Source organism: Mytilus edulis, chromosome 5 (genome assembly GCF_963676685.1).
Source record: "Mytilus edulis chromosome 5, xbMytEdul2.2, whole genome shotgun sequence".
Classification (NCBI taxonomy): Eukaryota; Metazoa; Mollusca; class Bivalvia; order Mytilida; family Mytilidae; genus Mytilus; species Mytilus edulis.
The window spans coordinates 2578715-2591322 of NC_092348.1; the positions used below are offsets into that span (position 1 = coordinate 2578715).

At 31.2% G+C, this 12608-nt stretch overlaps 1 long non-coding RNA gene across 1 annotated transcript; it reads right to left on the minus strand.

The window, feature by feature from the left end:
* Nucleotides 1-2799: 2799 nt before the first annotated feature.
* LOC139522755 (uncharacterized) lies at nt 2800-5324 on the minus strand. Its single transcript, XR_011664486.1, has 3 exons — nt 5090-5324; nt 3780-3983; nt 2800-3121 (listed from the first exon to the last, which is right to left on the minus strand). It is a non-coding gene; the product is annotated as an uncharacterized lncRNA (long non-coding RNA).
* Between the last annotated feature and the right edge of the window lie 7284 nt (nt 5325-12608).

The window sequence follows — 12608 nt, forward strand, 5'->3', positions numbered from 1 at the left end:
CAGCTGAAAAATGGCGCGCTTTTGTAAAAACATTTCATTCGTTTACAGCAAAGTACCGGCGGTAAATGCTGTTGATTGTAAGCACATTTATAAGAGAAAAATATATGAGTTTACTTATTATTTACATGTTTGAACAAAAAAATAAAAGAAAATCTTATTTTTTCACATCTGAACATAGAATTTCGGATTTCGATATTCTGCACTGTAGAATTAAATAGCGATATTAAAAAGGGGTACAAAAAAAAGCCTATCCTTCAATTACCTTAAATTTTTTACATCGTAATTTCGCTAGTTTTTCAAATCGAAATCCGTAAAGAAAAGGGGTGTCCAAAGTAGGGCAAAAAATTGTACCCATTTTAAAGTAGGGGTCTAAGTTTTTTGAAGGTTTTTCCTTGCATGGCCGGTAGAATTAGCAATTGGAAAAGATTCTGTTTTTAAAGTAAATATTCATTCAACTATCAAGAATAGCTGAATCCTTATATATGTAACCCCAATAAAAATATCAATATGTGTCAATAAATTGTAAAATTATAGATTTTTTTTCGAAAATGAAGAAGACGCCATTTTCGCCTCTTTCTCTATTACGTCTATTGGTCTGCTATAATTATTAGATGATTCTAAAAAATCTCCGCCTCGATTTTTTTTATACCTTCATTTTATAATCTTTGGTACATAATGCAGATGTTATGAAAAAATTAGGCACTTCTATCGAGTAGAAATGGAGAACGGTCATCTTTATTTTGTATGTCCCCACTATGGGGGCGTGGTCATCCTTCACCTTGATTCTGAAGTACACGATAGCTATTCATCTCTCGAAATTAATTATCAAATAAATATCATTGAAACAAAATGAATATATTTTAAGACATCAATAAATTTTAAGTGCTACTGATTTGTTTAACAGAATATGCCGGAATCGACCCCATCCGATGTTGTGTCAATACATAGTTCAACGTTGTCAATTTCCGGCGCCGAAAATGTCAACGTAAAATGTCATTAAAAGTTGGAATCTTTTCTTCTTTGTGTCAATTTGGATTATCTTAATGTCAAGAAAGTCATGCAATATGTTGAATCCATATCAACGTTATACCAAAACAGGCCTTACTTGGTAAACTAACAGTTTGAGGCCTACATCATCACCATGAGCATGAGATTGACTTGTTGACATCGTACTTGTAGTTGATCAAGATTCATTTCGTGCATGTTGTTACCAGGTTACCGGTCGCTGAGTTTTTAAAATGAACAACTTTTCTGTTTGGTCATATTGATTTCTTTCATAATTTTCCTTTCGTTCGTTAATACATTTATCGTTATGTGTTTTGTTTTGTTTCCTTTTTTTGGTCAAAAAGGGGGTTGGGGTGGGGTCCTCTTTTATTTTTATCAAAGACATGCGTGATTTTTAGGGGCTTATGGTTCTCAATTTCTGGTTTGCAGTTAAGGTTCAATATCTACTTGACTTTACTTATTTCAAATCTGCAGTTTCTTAGATCAATGATTTATATATTTAAAATTACTATATTAGTACTACAAATATATAGTAATATATCTTGCATAGGGGGAGGGGGTGACCATTTCCTTTTCTAGGTATGACTAGGTGGTGGGAATTCAAAGAGAATCCTGGTGTGTTTGTTTTAGTGCTAATATAAAAAAGAAGATGTGGTATGAGACAACTATCCACAAAAGACCAAAATAACACAAACATTAACAACTATAGGTCACTGTACGGCGTACGGCCTTCAACAATGAGTCTTTCAAACAATTGCTTGTCTGTCCTAGGTGCTTTACCTTTATATCCATTCAAAGGTACGTGTTCATTTTTTTTTTGTTATTTTGTTTACTGTAAATTATTTGAATGAAGTATGTAAAAGTTTGTTGCCAACTTTTTTAATAAACCGCATAAACCATAACATTGGGGATCTATAGGATTTTTTTCTAGATTGACTATTTATTAATTTGCATCCATTGCATCATATGATTTTATTTCTAAATATATTTCACTATTGCATACAGACACAGAATATATTCCTTTTCAGGTCGTCTTGTGTCATATTATTTAGGGGTCTTTTGTATACATGTAGCTTACTATACGTTATTGGTTCTGCTAAAATAAATGTTGAAGGCTGATCATAAAATATTTCCATACACCAAATATAGTTGACCAATTGCATATAGTATTAGAAAAAAGACCAAAACTAAAAAACTTAACTTTGACCACTGAACCATGAAAATGAGGTCAGGTCAGATGACACCTGCCAGTTGTACATGTACACCTTACAGTTCTTCCATACACCAAATACCCTAGACCTATCTCTTATAGTATTTGAAATATGGACTTGACCACCAAAACTTAACCTTGTTCACTGATCCATGAAATGAGGTCGAGGTCAATTGAAAACTGCCTGACGGGCATGAGGACCCCGAAGATATGACATACCAAATATAGTTATCCTATAACTTATAATGAGAGAGAATTTAATATTACAAAAAATCTTAACCTTTTTTTCAAGAAGTCACTGAACCATGAAAATGAGGTCTAGGACATTGGACATGTGACTGACGGAAACTTCTTAACATGAGACATCTATATACCAAGGATGAAGCATCCAGGTCCTAAACCTTCTAAAATATAGAGCTTTTAAGTAATTATCTAACATCGCCGCCTTAGCAGCCGGATCACTGTCCCTTTGTCTAGCTTTCTGCAACAAAATTCGCAGGCTCGACAAAAATGAGGAATCTTATAAATTATACAACAGTGATATTCCTTTGAAATTTTTTTTCTCATGAAAACAACTGAGACAATAATCTGAATTTTTTACTAAATATGGTGACATTTCACTGTCACTTATGCACATTTTAATGTTGATGAGTCTTGCATATTTCAAAATCCTCTTTTTACTACACATTGAGCCCATAGTCAGCTTAAGACTGAGTTAAGTTTCATTTATTCAAATCCTGCACAAGTTCAACAAAAATGTCTGCTAATAACTCTTGAACCACCTCGATTACCATTCTGTACATGAATATATCTCTCATAACAAATTTCATATAAATTTTGCTGATTCCAGGTATCAAAATTTTCATCCTCCAGTAAAATTATTTTTCTGACAGAATGTGTTGTGTACTGAAAATTAAAAAAAAAATTTTGTTATTATTAAATTAAGTTTGTTGATTCAATTGAAAAGTAATGATGAATGATAATTAAATTATATTAAATTTCATTGTTATTGGCATCTTTGACCAAAATATGGTCTGCTTAAGTCATTCTCTTATCTGAAGAAAATGGTCAATTTTATTAAACCACTTCATTCTCATGGATATGATGCACATCAAGTAAGAGTTAATTCCCTTATATTGTTTTTTTATCTTTATAAATTAATTTTAAATTACAGTACCCTTCATTCTTGAAATTTGGTTTTACATCCAAATGAAACTATATTGAAATTATACAGCATAGATAATAGTATAAAATCTTTAAACTATTAAAAGTATACCATTTGGCCTTCAAGTCTGTGTATGATTTGACCTATAAATGTGCATTTCATAAATAAATATAAACTATAAATTTTAACTTCCATTTCCAATTTATTCCATTGGCAATTTTCTTGTCTGACTGTTAAATGTAAGATATTTTCAGTCTATTTCCTTATCAAAATAGTTTTAATACATAATCATGAAAATGTCTTATCATGTTTTTGTTTCATATTTGAGGGATTGAAATCATAGCGCATTGTAAATAACCCACTGTTGTTACCCTGAACAGACACATTTGGATTACTTACCCTTAATATATTCTAGTCATATTATTTTGTATTAACAAAATAATTTTGCTTTAGACATTACTGGTTGTTGACTCTCTATTTGATTACTGTTTTCCTGCTGTATGTATATCAATCATACATGTGCATGTACTGCAATTGTTTTTGTTGATATATAAAAGTCCTCTGTTTTGAATTTTTGATTCATAGTGAACATCTTTCTCCATCCTGTATATATAAAGCAAATGTACATACAATTACTAAATAAGCTGAATATATACTAAATTATTCAAAGCAAAATTAAACTTTGCATTGTTATTATCAACACATGAATACAAATTTGCCAAATAAATTACCAAGAAAAAAACATATTTTCTTGCTCCAATGAAGACCCATTGGTGGCCGTCGACTGTTGTCTGCTCTTTGTTTGGGTTGCTGGTTCTTTGACATATTATCCATTTCCATTCTCAATTTTATATATTTATTATGTATTAGAAATTGTTATGCCTCTAGCATTTCTGCTCAAAACATAAAAGTTACAGGCAAATAAAACATACATGTATTATAATAGTGTACATAAATATCTAATTATAACATGTCAATTGTACAATGCAAGCTGAAATTTTATACATTTTGGGGGCACTCACAACCTAGTTTTAATTTAAATTCATGAACCATCACTGTCATAACACCATTAATTGGATAATATGATATTAATGAAGTTGGGGTACATTTTTTTAAAGTAATTACTACAATGTATTGTCAATGGATTATCATTTCTAATTAGTTTGTATATATATATATATGACTATAGCCTATAGGATTAATATAACTTGATGGATATAAAGAAATTGTACAGGCATATTAAATTTGTTACATATCCTGCCATTCCTGGTCATGGGGATACATGTTAATGCATGTGTAAGCTCCCTAATGGGTGGGTGATTCAGTGGTTAATTTCAATGAGTAAATTTCTTTTAAAATATGAGATATAAATTTAGAGAATGGCTATCTATTTTTATTTTATTGTATATGTGAAAGAGAAATCTGTGACTGTGATCGCTTTCCCTTTGTATTTTTTGTCTATGAAAGATTTAATTTTTATGAATATAACATGTTGGTGTATATGAAATCAGGGACACAAAAATGTTTTTTCAAATGAAATATTATACCAGGTATAAAATAGCCAACAGTGAAAGTAGGTGTCTTTAAATACATTCCAATGATTTAGTACATGGACTTTTAAGTTGAACCCGATACGTTCAGCAGAATTCGAGTAGCCTATAATTTGGGGCCTTGGAATTACCCCCCCCCCCCCTTTTTAGAGAACTTACAATCGGCATGAAACGTGATCATACGTGCTTTCGAATTTTATTCATTTTGGTCCGTATTTGCAGTTAGAGGTTTACAATGTTCTATTATCTGAGCAAGAAGTGAGTGCGTGAATATTTTCCATGGAGATCGTGAAGAACACCTTGACCAGTTTGAAAACGGATGTTGACAACTTGTGTGGGTGTAATATTTCCGGAAACAAGTGCGGATACCTAAGACCGAAATCCGAATGTAATACACCAGTAAATAAATGATTAAATACTAGTATATGTCAGAAAAGGAAATGATTTCAATTTTCTTCTTTGATATAATTTTACACTTTATTTTTACCGTTTAAATCATTTCTTTGGATCCGACTTATTTGATAATAATTAACTAAAATATCTGGAATAAACCTTTACCTTTTGTGTTGTTTAGCATAAAGTGTAAGCATCCAAGAATGTCATAAATGCAACTTTTCAGAGTGGAATGCCAAATCCAACGTCAAATAATGACCGCCATTACGTGTTGACAACGTCGTCTAGTGAACCGTATCACTGAGCGCCGAAATCCTTACTCAGGCGCTACCGGTTGTCCTACTGTTTATTAGGAACGTCGTGTAACGCTAAGTGGCACCAATACCGTGCGTAACGTCAATATAAATCTGTGATTTTACTATGTCCACAACTTCGATGAACCAAAGCAAGTTAAACATCGACCTGTATCTAAATCAAATTGGTTCTCTTCTTCTTCTTCGTCTTCTTCTTTTGGTATACAATAGTCTATCGACATTCGATGATTACATACTGTTGGCATACGTGGACTTGTCTATTTACCAAACTTTTACCCCAATTTATTCAAAATATATGTTTTTTTTCTTATGTTTAATGTATACATGTATATATTTTAAATTGCGCTATAGTTCCGTAACTTTCTACCCAGTCGTATAGACGAATCATCGACAAGTGCGTACATTTTTTTAAATCAATATTTCTGGTATGTTCCAATCTGTCCTTCACTATTGACATCGAGTATATATTACATTTTCCCAAAGTCAACCTTGGAAAAAATATTTAAATAGATTGTAATTTCATCAAATCTTATTTTTTGGGTATTATTTATATTTTTATTTTACACCAGAAATGTTATTTATAAACAAGCGTATGAGTTTAGTAATGACAAGTAAGACAGAGTTGTATATTATACATCTGATAGTTCAAAATGGAAAGTTATAAGTTATCGGCCGTGTACACTGAATATTACCCGCAGAAGTGAAACGATGCATGAACTTGCAAGTCCGACAGGAAATCGCTTGAATACCTGGAAGTGTCACCTCACACCCCTTACAATACCTTTGGAAGTAATACCTTAAGCCATGCTGGTGATCAGATGAGGGAAGATCAGTATTTATTTGAAAAAAGTTTATTACTTTAAAGAATTATGAACAAATTATATTTTCGAAAACAATTTTCACGGAACACTTATTCATGATTTCAACTTTGACTCTTTACTTAATTCCAATATTAACAGTTTAAAAACAACAGACCATGGTAATTTAAAAAAAATGCAAAAATTTTCCGTATAAAGTTAGTTAGTCGAATAAAACAACAGTACGATTGACAAGATATCGACACGCAATTACGACTACATCCTTATTCTTTCAAAAAGAGATTCCCAGGCAACCTCAGAATATAAAGTTTCAGGTTTTGTAAATATTAGTAGACCTGTTACTATTCTTGCGGCCTCTAATTGCAAATTTTCTAATTTCCAAGGATCCGTGTTGAAGGCTGTTCTTTGACCTATTCAATTTTTAAATAAAATATGTTTAAACTAAACGCAGCCTTGGCTATAAAAAAGCCTCAAATGTTGAAGGCTATTCTTTGACCTATTAAATTTTTATTAGTCTTCAAATTTCAACAAAATTCCGCGTAAGGGACCACAACTTGGAAATGAAGATAGGTTTTTATAAAAAAAAAAAAAATCAAAGAGAACACAGAGTGTGTAAAGTTTTAAAATTTTTGATGGATACGAACATTTTTCTCCATTGCCAAATCAACTGTAATATTAGCACTCATACCACTAATTATATTTATATCTATTTTCAGCATAGAATATCTCAGTTTGTTATTGTCGACATTTCTATTACATTTTCTTGATAAAACTTTTTAATACATGTATAAACATTTTAACAAGCTCACCATATTCTAATTTAAGAGTTGGCGCCCATCAAAGCCATGCACACGAAAATATTTATAGGAAGAGAAATAAAACAAAAGCAAAATGATTTGTCCTTTTAATCTCTGAAATTATCAGCAATAATGATTTTTTTTTAAAGTTTTAGTTACGAATGATATTCTGGGTGTGTCTAAACACTGCTAAGGAGTCCTTAGTGCACTAAGGACTGATAACATGCCACTAAGAACTAGATGGAGAGCTGTTACATGCAATTTCTTTTCATATTACGGTAGAAATTGATATTTAATGCATAAATTTCAAATTTTATAGAAAAATAATAATAAATTAAGGAGATATTCAACATTATTTAGACACGTGCCTGTTTTTCTTTGATATGCCGAAAATCCATGAACCGTTTGACACTTGTCAAATTACATATTAATTGATTACACGGGAATCCTTTTGGTAAAGTTGGATACTAATAAATGAATTGTTGTTGAAATTTTATTAACAAAAAAATCTGAATGAAGAAGTATTTTCTCAAGTGTATATTTCTTGTAAATAATAAATTTGTCACCAGAGAAATATATCTAATGTCGGATTTTTATTTGATGTTCATATTAATAAGTGACTGAAATAAAAAAATTTATAGATATTTAATTCACATTTATATATATTTTTTTTAAAGTACGTGTTGAAGTTTGGATAACCGGCAGATGCTTGTTGCGTTTTCATTAAATTCATCTTGTTATTGGGCTGTGATAAGCCCGGTAGTACCGAAAAATTAATCTAATATTTCGTAGCGTTCTTTGTCTCTTGAACCAATTTTATTTTTCAGGTGGTCGGACACATTATCTATAATGTGTTTTGTACCCGTATCTCTATTCTGTTTATTTTTTCTTGCAAGCGTGCTTTAATGTGGTGACAGGCGACGACGGACATGCGTTTGAACAATAGACTGGTTTGGAGCTGGAACACTTTAGTTTGTTTCTTATGGTGCACTGTTCAAAATTTATTTTCATATATGAAGACATTTTAAGAAATGCATAACTGGACAAAACGAAACCAATAAGATAATGCATTTTTACTACATGCAACACACTAAGTTCATATATGACCCGTTTGAGTAATATATTTCGGGCCTTCAACAGTGAGTAAAGCATAGTCATTATTTCATAAATTATTTCGTACGATATGTTAAGCAGACAATTTGTTAAAAACAATACAAATCGGATTTCCTTCTGACATACTTGCCACAGGCATTTGTCTCAGAAAAAAAATTCCTATATACCTTTTCTGAGACAAGTGCCTGTGATACTTGTTCTTCTTTAAGAAAAGTAGATTTAAAGAAATTATAGTTAAAAATATTTCTGTCGGCTTTTTCTTTTTTTCGCGTGATATATTTAGGTTTAAATATTCTGATACAAAAAATAATTATTTACACATCATGTGGTAAAGGCATATTTTCAAGGCATTCATACGAAGCATTCTCTTTCTCTGTCAGAATTATATCTTTAGCTCTAAATTTACACATACTGAAAAAAAATACTGTACTAAAAACTGTGGAACATTTTTAAAACATTTGTCTCTTTTATATATTTGAAAATGAAACTTAATCTGACTTAAAATCGGGAAATGATTTTTTTTAACTTCTTTTACTTTTAGAAGAATAATAAAATGTCGAAATATACAAACAAATAAGTACCGTATGATGCCTTTGTAAACAAATATCAAGCTGGTTGAAAACTAGTGGTTTGGATAAACCCCAAGAACGACACATAATTTTCTCTCTCTCAATTCCATCGTATTGTTTTAGTGAAACCATTTGTATATATACACGCATCTTTGTCGAAATTAAAATAAAAACAAAACACTTATCAATATATATATTTATTTTGTCTTCATATCTCTTACATAACAAGCTGACCACACTCTAACTTATTAGTCATTTAGTCAGGTCTGCACGAACTCGCAAACGCGAGTTCCCGATATTTTTTTTGAATGTAGGACAGAAAGTCACAGGACAAAAAGTCACAGACAAAAAGTCACGGACAAAAAGTCACAGGACAAAAAGTCACAATTCATTTTTTCTGAATATTTTCTTTGAACAAAAAACACTTATTTCTACAAAAATATTTTTGTATTTTTCTTGAACTATTGTATATAAACCAACATTGTAAACAAAATTTATCCAAAAAATATCAAAGATGATCGAATAATTGTTAAAAAAACAAAATGTCAACGTGGCTTTGCACTTAAATGGCTTCATGGTGCCAAGAAATATACTCTTTGCATGATTAAAATTAAATAAATCTTCATTTTTCAAGTATAATGACACATTTTCTACACTTTAATATGAATATATGTATTAAAAAGTAAATATTTCAAGATATTTCTCTTATATATTCAAATAATTGTCAACAAACTATTTGTGACTTTTTGTCCTGTGACTTTTTGTCCTATCAAATTTGTGACTTTATGTCCTGTGACTTTTTGTCCTGTGACTTTCTGTCCGTTTACCATTTTTTTTACCGTACTCGCTTTTGCGAGTGTGACGTCATACTGATACTCGCAAATGCGAGTATACTTACCTGTAAGTGAATTTAATTACCTGTAACTCTAATAAACAAACTGTCATACCTGAGAAAAATATTTTTGAACTCTAGACGTATTTTCCAACAATTCTACCAAGCAAAATTACAATCTACCGTGCAATTATTGAGAAATTCAAAGTCAAAGTTGAACAATTTATAACAGATTTTCCCACAGATTTCAGCAAAACCTAGAGAAGAATATTACCGGAAACTGGTGAGAAACGTTTTACTTTTGCACTTTTTTATCATTTTTTCAGCATGTCATCCATTTTGAAATTAATCACAAGGCCCATCAACCATTTAAGTTTCTAATTGTATTTACGGAATAAAAAATATTCAATTAGAAAGCTCGTACATTGTAAAGCAGACATTGGTCTATTTTCACCTGTTTATCAGCTAATTTTGACGAAATCTGGTAACTTTGTATAAGAAATATCATTGCATTTTCAATTAAAATACCCTTTTACACACAATTTTATAATAAAGAAAGTATATCAAAGTTGACTTGTAAATTATATCAATATCTAAGCTACATGTACCAGTGTACCTGTGTACAGGCGCAGATCCAGGGGGGGGTCCAGGGGTTTGAAACCCCCCTTTTTTTTTTTACGATTAATGCATTTTAATGGGTTGGAACCCCCCTCTTTTTTGACGATGAATGCATTTGAATGGGTTGGAACACACCCCCCCTCCTTTTTTGTCCTGGGTTAGGAACCCCTTTTGTGCTGGGTTAGGACCCCCCTTTTTTTAAATGGCTGGATCCGCCCCTGATGTATCATTGTGATTAGGTATATAAGCAAGCAACATGTCTTATGTAGCTAACCGGTAATAATTGCCAGATTTATCTGTACCTTTTAACACCTGCGAAGTCGTATTATTGTTGAACACTTTCCAGTTTGTAAGCCTGTCTTAGCAGCTCAGTATGTTCCTTCTGGCTTAAGCTGTTGTTGGGGTTTATTGCCTTCCCCTTTAACTGTTCAGTTATTTATTGAATATGCATGGGATATTTGCCACTGGACTTTAGTTCAAGACAAAAAGCATGTTAACAGGTTAAGAACAAAGATTGAAACATTGCATTAATGAAGCAGGTCATGTATTTAATTTTTATTCATAAATAGCCTGTACTAGCTGACTAGTGTTGAGGCACTGTTTTTTTAAGTAGAAAATGCTATAATTTAAAAAATATCATGGTTATCATTGTAATCTATCATGTAAATTTGGTACTGCCAGACAAACCGAATTAAATCTGATACCTAGACCAGGGTCTGTTCTAACTATTCTGCTAACAGCTGGCTGATCAGATGGTGTGAATGTAAATACAGGTCATTATCTTTTCAGTTAATGACAAATATTTTAGCTAGCAAGAAATATAGCAACATGTACTTAGCTCCATGCAAAGCAGTCTTTTCCAGTTTCAGCATATACAATATCTCATCTTAATCAGTTAATTCTTTCTCCTGTTATTATGTATCATCGTCATATACATGTATGAAATATTTGCCACTGTACAATTCCCTTTTCTTTTTTGTCTTTTCTTTGCTACTAACATGAGTAATAAGGTTATGATAAAAAAAGGGGTGCTTATGTTTGAGCCGTTTCAAATAGCGCTTTATGCGCGGGCATTCTCAGAAGTTTTCATACCATTTTTTATTCTATTTCAGCATTGACTTTTAAAAAATACAATTGTTAATAAGGTTATGATAATGAAAAGGGGTGCTTATGTTTGAGCCGTTTCAAATAGCGCTTTATGCGCGGGCATTCTCGGAAGTTTTCATACCATTTTTGTCGAGCCTTCGACTTTAGTCGAAAAAGCGAGACTAAGCGATCCTACATTCCGTCGTCGTCGGCGTCGTCGTCGTCGTCGGCGGCGTCCACAAATATTCACTCTGTGGTTAAAGTTTTTGAAATTTTAATAACTTTCTTAAACTATACTGAATTTCTACCAAACTTGGACAGAAGCTTGTTTATGATCATAAGAAAGTATCCAGAAGTAAATTTTGTAAAAATAAAATTCCATTTTTTCCGTATTTTACTTATAAATGGACTTAGTTTTTCTGCGAGGAAACATTACATTCACTCTGTGGTTAAAGTTTTTAAAATTTTAATAACTTTCATAAACTATCCTTGATATGTACCAAACTAGGACAGAAGCTTGTTTATGATCATAAGATAGTAACAAGAAGAAAATGTTGTGAAAATAAATTTCCACTTTTCCGTATTTTACTTATAAATGGACTTAGTTTTTCTGCGAGGAAACATTACATTCTCTCTGTGGTTAAAGTTTTTAAAATTTTAATAACTTTCATAAACTATCAAGGATTTATACCAAACTTGGACAGAAGCTTGTTTATGATCATAAGATAGTATCAAGAAGAAAATTTTGTAAAAATAAATTTCCACTTTTCCGTATTTTACTTATAAATGGACTTAGTTTTTTTGCCAGAAACAAAACATTCACTCTGTGGTTTAAGTTTTTAAAATTTTTATAATATTCTTAAACTATCCTGGATTTCTACCAAACTTAGACAAAAGCTTATTTCTGATCATAAGATATTATTCAGAAGTAAATTTTGTAAAAAAAAAAAAATCACTTTTTCCGTATTTTACTTATAAATGGACTTAGTTTTTCTTCCAGTTAACATTACATACAGTCTGCAGTTAAAGTTTATAAAACATTTATTAGATTCATAAATTATCCTGGATTTTTTTTACCAAACTTGGAAGCTTCTTTCAATCAAAAGACAGTATCGTGAGGGAAATTTTTATTGATGTT